The 8995-nt window shown below is 45.0% G+C and overlaps 1 pseudogene; it reads right to left on the bottom strand.

The window, feature by feature from the left end:
* Positions 1-666: 666 nt before the first annotated feature.
* LOC135051961 (5S ribosomal RNA) lies at positions 667-785 on the bottom strand (annotated as a pseudogene).
* Positions 786-8995: the final 8210 nt, after the last annotated feature.

The following is an 8995-nucleotide window of genomic DNA, read 5'->3' as shown; positions in this document are numbered from 1 at the left end:
AGGCCACCTTATTTGAACACACTTTTGGTGAAAATATCACAGGAAATATACCAAAGTCTTTGCATAAATGCAGAAATTTAGCAAGACAGAAACCATGCACTAGGGGGGTAATTCAGACTTGATCGTAGACGTGCTAAATTTAGCTCATCTACGATCACTTTCACAGATATGCGGGGGGACGCCCAGCACAGGGCTAGTCTACCCCGCATGTCTGGCTCTGCCCCCCTGCCCCCTGCACAGGTACAAAAGCATCATACGGCGGCGATGCTTTTGTACCTGAAGAGTAGCTCCCTACCAGCGCAGCTTCTGCGCGCTTGTAAGGAGCTACCTATCATGCCCTGGGTCGCAGCGAATGTGTGTGACGTCATGCAGCTGCTGCGGCCCACCCCGCGCATGGTCTGGGCATGCCTGCGTTGCGTGGACCGTGCCACCAAAATGGCGGCCCAATGTCGCTGGCCCACCCCCTCCCACCCAGCGAACGCTTCTGCCTGTCAATCAGGCAGAGGCAATCGCTGGGCTGAGATGCCGATCGCATCTATGGCATGCACTGACACACTGCGGCTCCTGCGCATTTCAGACCTGATCACCTGCTTGCGAAAATGCACAGCAGCAATCAGGTCTGAATTAGCCCCTAGGTCCCTTAATGCTGATGACAGTACAGGTCTTAGCCTACGACACCTGGTATTCCCTGGTGGTCTTCCAACCAGGTACTGTCCAGGCCCAGCACTATATCGTTTCCAAGATTAGACGAGATTGGGCATTTATAGTGTGGTATGGTTGTAGGTACTACCGGGCTGTCAACGGCAAAGCAAAGCCACAGTTTGCAGAGAAGTTGTGTCTTTAGAGGGGATTAGCTTTAGGTTAGAAGTATACCTTAATAGGATAAAATAAACACCTTTGACAAATATGTGTGAGTGATCGTAATTTGCCCATATGTAACCCAGTTGTATGGGTATACAAAGGTTTAAATCATATGATCACTTTAGGAAACCTTCCTTAACAGCCACCAATTGTTAATTTTCCGTGGGTCTTATTAGTGATATTAGGCACGAGTCACTAATGCCTCAACGTATTGTAACAACCAACGTGTAGTAATTTATGATGATTGTAATAGAAGCTGAGATCATGATATACACACCCTTCCGCTGTTCTCCCAGCGTGCCAGTAAGTTGGTATAGGACGGGGAATGAGAGAGGGTGAGATGCTGTCCTTCAGCTGGAAAGAAGAAAAAGTGAGCTATCAAGCACTTTGGTGGTGAGAAAGTCCTCTCTCATGCAAATTAATACATTGCAGGGAAATGCCTCCCACACTCTACTCCATGCGATACGATCGTAGCGGAGGACAGGAAAACAAAGTAAACAACATACTGTAAACACCAATATTGTATGTGTAAAGTTAATCCTGTTATCATACTAAGGTGTGTTACCTACTACCTTATTATATACAGGTATTCAGGATAAGTGCACGGTTGGAAGAGTCAAGACATTTAAATACAGAGAAAATTATTTGTGAGGGTATCTTCCACTCCCTGATTATACCCTCTCAGCAAGCTTATGGCAATGCAAAAAAATGTGTTTGCAAAAATTGTTGCCGTCAATAACTGTAACAAGAGCTAAGAATATGTATCAAATGATAGCCGTTCAAAGTACCTGTGCTACATGCTCACATGCAGCTGGTAATGTAATGATAGTACACTCAATGGTATTTATAATACATGTCCTTTGCTCTACCCTGGTACACAATATAGACACTGTCAGCATTAAGTATCTATATATACAAGTGATACAGCATATGTCATATAGCCCTAGAATGGAACCAATTCCCGAGTTCATCACACTACATTAATTAATGGTAACAACGTCACCAACTGCATACATAACCACAGAAAGTCCCTGTAGCTGAATTAACAATATAGCCATGCCATTTGTGGTCGTTAGCCGCAGCAAGTCCTTATAGCTAGATTTACAGTATAGCCATGCCGTTTGCAGTCGTCTTAAATAAGACGCCGCGTGTGCTGTCCACAGCAGGTCCTTGAACCTGTGTTACGGGTGTTAACGTATCATTGGCGGTCATCTGAGATAAGACGCCACGTGTGCTAGAGAATGGTCTAATGATATAGTGCTGGGCCTGGACAGTACCTGGTTGGATGACCACCAGGGAATACCAGGTGTCGTAGGCTAAGACCTGTAATGTCATCGACATTAAGGAACCTAGTGCACGGTTTCTGTCTTGCTAAATTTATGCATTTACAGTGGGCGTCATTCCGAGTTGATCGCACGCTGCCGATTATCGCAGTGCAGTGATCAGGTAAAAAAATGGCAAAACTGCGCATGCGTATGCACCCAATGCGCACACTCATCATACGGGTACAAACAGCGTTGTTGTGCACTGCTTCTAGCGACGATTCCATTCGCACAGCCGATCCCAAAGAGATTGACAGGAAGAGGGCGTTTATGGGTGTCAACTGACCGTTTTCTGGGAGTGGTAGGGAAAACGCAGGCATGTCCAAGCGTTTGCAGGGCGGGTTTCTGACCTCAATTCCGGGACCTCAGTTGCTGGAATCATCGCACAGGATAAGTAACTGCAGGGCTGGTCTTGTTTTGCACAAAATGTTTTTGTACCACGCGGCTGCACATGCGATCGCACACTTGCAAAGCAAAAATACACTCCCCCATGGGCTTCGACTATGCGTTTGCACGGCTGCTAAAAGTAGCTAGTGAGCGAACAACTCGGAATGAGGGCCCGTATGCGAAGTGCTCCCACCCAAGGGTACTTTTTTTTCTTTTTTTCTTTATACTTATACAAATAATGATAGAAACTGATAAGGCAGTAGGAAGTATCCAAACACACAAAAAAGATATACATTTAATACCTGCTGTGAAACATTACAATTATTAAGCAAGAAGATATAATATTGCAGATAAAAGCATGGTCACAGAAAAAACAACAGTGCACTTTAAAAATTATTGATCCCACTGGTATAATCAGTGTTAGAATGAAACCGCTTAAGGTTAGGTACCTAATAGTTCCGATGAAGTACAGTGCCAGGCTGAACTTTCCTTTAGATATATGGCGGGATTTACTAAGTATCGCACCTCCTCTGCGGTACATCCTGCCTCTTATCAGCGGCATAATAACATCAGTATGTACCTAGAAATAAGCAAAGGACAGCGCTCGCAATTAAGGAAGGACTTCCAGTTTAGGACCCAGGAGTCCTTCTGCACATGTGCAGTGTGACGCAGTGGATGCAGGGAGTGCCGGGAAAGATCGATTGGAACAACCTACACATACTGCTCCATACACTCACCCTCACTGCTCCCTACACCCACTCTCTCTGCTCCCCTCACTCACTGCTCCCTTCACTCACCCTAACTGATCCCTATACCCAATCTCTGCTTCCCTTCACTCTTCCTCACTGTTCCCTACACTCACCCTCACTGCTTTCTACTCCAACCCTCCCTTACTGCTCTCTATAACAACCTTCACTCACTGCCCTCTGCACTCACCCTCACTGCTCCCTATACCCACTCTGTCTGGTACCCTCACTCACTGCTCCCTATACTCACCCTCAGTGCTCCCTATACCCACTCGCCCTGCTTCCTACTCCCACCATCCCTTTCTGCTTTCTATAACAACCTTCACTCACTTCTCCCTTCACCCAGTCTCTCTGCTCCCTTCACTCACTGCTCCATACACTCACCCTCACTTCCCCCTATACTTACCCTCACTGCTCCCTACACCCACTTTCTCTGCTGCCCTCACCCACTGCTCCTTACACTCACCCTCACTGCTCCCTACACCCACTCTCTCTGCTCCCCTCAATCACTGCTCCCTACACCCTTGCTCTGTGTTCCCTACACTCACCAACCGTCCCTGCTTCCTACACCCACCTTCACTGCTTTATAAACTCACCCTCACTCACTGCTCCCTACACCCTTCCATAATGTGGGCTCTACCTGGCATAATGTACAGTATATTAGGGGCTCTACCTGGCATAATGTGCATCAGGGACTCTATCTGGCATAATGTGCATGAGGGGCTCTTCCTGGCATAATGTGGGCTCTACCTGGTATATTGTGTATCAGGGGCTCTACCTGGCATAATGTGGGCTGTACCTTGCATAATGTGCATCAGGGGCTATACCTGGCATAATGTGCAACAGGGGCTCTACCTGGCATAATGTGGGTTCTACCTGGTACATTGTGTATCAGGGGTTCTACCTGGCATAATGTGGGCACTACCTGCCATAATGTGGTCTCTACCTGGTAGAATGTATACCAGGGGCTCTTCCTGGCATAACGTGTATCAGGGCACTACCTGTCATAATGTGTATCAGCAGCTCTACATGGCTTAGTGTATATCAGGGGCTCTACCTGGCATAATGTGGGCTCTTACCTAGCATAATTTTATCAGGGGCTAAACCTGGCTAAATGTGCATCAGGGCCTACTGTGATGTACTGTGTGTAATGGCTACTACTGTGTGGAGGCACCAATTTGTTTTATGTCACAGGGCACCAAACTGTCTAGGTATGGCACTGATTGCAGATTATTAGAACTACACTAAAAAAGGTCTACAGTCAATAGGTCTACCACAAATGGTAGACATGCATTAGGTCAACAGCGTCAAAAGATTGACATAGAACAGGTAGACAGTAGAAAAGGTTGATAGGGTCAAATGTTCAACAGGGTCAAAGGTCGACATGGAAATGGTCAACACAAAAAAAGGTAGACACAATTTTCTTTTGTTTGTTTTTTGGGTGTTTGTTACTTTTCTGTGGTTTTTTTTCTTCACTTTTCTGCAACAAACAGTACCCATTACCAGATTTTGTATGGCTTGCTTCACTCGCCATGGTTCGGGCAGCTAACTATTCCCAATCGTAGTCCACATGGATGGCAAAGTTTTAAAAGTTGAAAAATATAAAAAAGTGTGTTGACCATATGTGTGTCGACCATTGTCATGTTGACCTTTTGACCCTGTCTGCTTTTTGAACTGTCTACCTTTTACATGTTGACCTTTTGACCCTGTCAACCTAATTCATGTCTACCATTAGTGGTCGACCTATTGATTGTAGACCTTCTCAGTGTAAATCTAATAATCCACACCCGAAGTACAGCATCTATAATTAAATACTTTCTTTTCCTGAGTATGGCTAACATATATGTCCCACTCTGCTACTGTGGACCTTATTAGTGTATATCCATAGACCGGATACTCTGTCATTCTGGGTGTCAGTTAACAAAGGAACCTAGCACATTAGGCCACTTACTGTAGCACTAGAGAGGAACCAACCTTTCTCACTCTAGTCTCAGGGGTATATATTTACTAAAGTGCGGGTTTTTAGAAGTGGAGATGTTGCCCATAGCAACCAATCAGATTCTACTGCTAACATTTATCTAGCACCTTTTAGAAGATAATAGTTAGAATCTGATTGGTTGTTGTGAGCAATATCTTCACTTCCAAAACTCCGGCACTTTAGCCCACGGACATTTCAACACCAGAACCACCAACTAGCTGATAGTAACAAAGCCAGTACCGGTACGAGCCGAAGACGGGTCACGTGACGCCCGATACCCGGAAGTAGAGAGCCGAGATTGAAGAGAGGACACGGACGGAGAAGAGAAGGTAAGCCGGTGGGGAATAGAGCAAACAGCGGAGGAGGGGGGAGGAGAGGTACACCCAGAGTCTCCGTTCCCGGCACACGGTCCATGGTGACAGCCCTGAACAGGCTTACACCAGCGGATCTCTGCCTTAGACCCAGATTGCCTCCAGCTGCATTCCAGCTCCCGGCGCGTTGTCTGTGAACTGACGGGCGCTAGGGGACGGGCACTGCACGGGGTCATCGACGGTCCGGAGCTCCCAATTCCTCCTTACCCTCCACACGCATGCCTGTTACCCTCAACCCCGGGGCAACACTGCAATCACCGTTAGCCGGCACAGCACCAAGCACCATAGACAGTCAGCGGGACGCCGCAAACTGCCTATCCATAGACTTTTCTATGAACTACTGACTTTGTTATATTTAGCTGGTTCACAGCAATACAGGATTTCTTTTTCTTTCCTTTGAAACGGACAAATAGAGACTTCACTCCCTGGTGGGAGTTCACTAATATAGACGCTGGAATTTAGTTGGCACCCCAAAGTTGTCACGCAGTACCTCAAGTGCATGACATTATTTTGATTTTGTTTTTTTCCTTTATATTAATGTTTAGGAGTGAATAAAAGTTTGTTTTACACAAAATATGCTCCAATCATCCACTCATTACCAAGCACGCCATACAATTACAATACAGTTGCTACCTAATACACCTTAAGGCTTATTGAGCGCTACAAAGGTATCCATATACTTGCATCTATAGGGTGGTCACCCCTATCTTTTGCAGCAGCTCGCCGAACTATTCACACCCAGTGCGCTGGTCCAACCCAGTTTCCTTGTAGCAGCATTTGCATAAAGTCACAGACAGGTGACCTCCAATAGACACTGCTCCATGCAGGGAAGTTTTAAGAGAGGACCCGCGAGCAGTCTCCATCACGGGCCCCCTCCACTCCGGCAGCAAGAAGACTCTGGCATAATGCCACTACTGTGCATGCTCATGTCTCGGGGAACATGGCACCCGCGCCCTTTGCCCAGGGACATCTCCAGTACACATGCACAAATCACTCGGGAATGGCCGAGGCAACCATTTTCCAAGTGATCTGTGTCCGCAGTGCTGGGCCGCTGCTGCGGGATTACGGAGGGGTAAGTATAATATATGGGTGCGGGTTGTGCAGTGTGGCCCCCCATGGACCCAGGAGCCTGTGTGCATCACACACACTGACCCCTTACAGAAACGCCTATGGCTGCATGTGCTTTAGTGTGCGACTCAAAAGCAAACCCAGAATGTCATAGTGATAAAATATGCCTGTCTCACCTACAATTACATTGCGTGATCTTTTATTCTCACATGTAAATTGAATTTTATCCTCTTAAACTAGTCTGATTAATGACTATATTTTATCTTGGTTTTATACTGTCCATAAGCAGGAATGTTTCTCTTTTATATTCTTAATGGAAAATATGCAGAACATCAAAACTATTATGATGGTGGATTTTTTTTTTCCATACAACAGCTATGGTATTGTTTAGATCTTTTATGAAAAGTAGGTTTATTCATCCCATGCATTTGGTTTCCATTAAGGATACTGAATTTAGATTAGTAATTCACACAGATTTTGCATATTCTTTTCAGTGTAAGCAAAATAGTTTCAGCACTGTTTGAAATAAAGTTGGCAAAAGACGACTAACTGAAGTGCTTTAAGTATTTTGTGGCTGTCTGTTGGACAATGTAATATATGGATCTCCAGCTATTTTGGAACTACAAGTTCCAGCTTGCCCTCTGCTAGGACATTCTGAACTTTGGTAGTTACATAACACTGGAGAGTCAGAGGCAGTGATAAAGGTAAAGTATCAATGGCTGAAGGCTCCTACATGACAGCTTGTAGTCTGGACAGTGTGCTTCACCTCTGTAGCTTCTCCAGAGCAGTGTTGGCAGCAGTTTTCAGTTTGAATAGCTATACAAAGTAAATATAATACGTAATATCAAAAGTGACATTTTAAGGGCTTTTTATAACAAAAAAAAGTCCCCTGATCACCTACTGTCTAAAATAAATAGCTAAAAAACATTGTGGCCAAATAGGTGGACACTTTCTCATTTAGGGATCTATTAATTACCAGGTTTTAGACTCAATAATTATAATTTCTTATTGGAGCTTATCATGTCAATAAGAAATGATGGATCTCGGGAATATATTCAAATACAAACTGCAATGTGTAATCACTAATGCAATCACCTTACTTTATCAACTGGTGGATGACAACATTAGACCACACACATACAAGGGTCCATTACTGAGGAGGTATCCTACAGATCACTCTACTGGTAAATAGAGTGCTCTTTGGCTACAATCGCTAACACCATCCAAGTTCTGGAAAACATCTCATTAAATAGAAACCCATAAGGGCTGTTTTTTGCATGGCATGCATCGGATGTTATCTGTAACTACACACATGTGTACACATTTATAAAGCTGGAGTTGGTCAACAGACAAGAGGTAAAATAAGAGTGGACTAGAGAGGTCAATTTGAGCATTGTCAGCATAGTCATACTGTACAGATGGCATCCCCCCAACTGCACTGTAAAAGGCCAGAATGTTGAACCTGGAATTCAATACCAATTTCAAAGGTTGTAGTTCTGCCAGAGTGGGGATATATACAGCTTTCACTAATAGGCTCTGGAATTATGACACTATATCCCACAGGTCGAAGAACGGTTGGGAAGGGCAAGCACTGTGGCACTAGGTCAAAAGGGCCATTTGTCAATCCTATTCTCATTAACTCCAGCATATTGTCCATCGCCCTCCCCTCCCTTCCCTCTTCCTCCTCTGATGGATTTCAATAAGACCGCTACAAAGACCTGGCTGTCATTACCTTCTACTGCTAGCCAACCATGGACTTTACAGTATTACTAATGTACAAGAGGACGGGTCTGGGACTGAGGGTCGACAGCACAAAGGTCGACACACCTTAGGTCGACGTCAATTGGTCGACACACCTTAGGTCGACATGGACAAAAGGTCGACATGGCCAAAAGGTCGACAGGAACATGGTCGACATGGAAAATGGTCGACATGAGTTATGTGTTTTTTTTTGTCGTTTTCTTCGTAGAGGGACCGGGAACCCGAATTAGTGCACCGCGTCCCCTCGCATGGCTCGCTTTGCTTTTGTCCATGTCGACCTAAGGTGTGTTGACCAATTGGCGTCGACCTAAGGTGTGTCGACCTTTGTGCTGTCGACCTGGAGTCCGGATACCAAGAGGACATAGTGGAGGGCAGGGTGTTTATTTTATTTTACAGTATGTAATGAGTTTTTACACTCTTTGAAATCAGAGGCTCTCTGGGACTTCAATGATAACTTCATCAACATCTTAAAATTGGTAAAAGTTAGATATTTAAATAAAA

The sequence above is a fragment of the Pseudophryne corroboree genome, chromosome 2, assembly GCF_028390025.1.
Source record: "Pseudophryne corroboree isolate aPseCor3 chromosome 2, aPseCor3.hap2, whole genome shotgun sequence".
Lineage (NCBI taxonomy): Eukaryota > Metazoa > Chordata > Amphibia > Anura > Myobatrachidae > Pseudophryne > Pseudophryne corroboree.
This window is presented reverse-complemented; position numbering and strand designations above follow the sequence as displayed.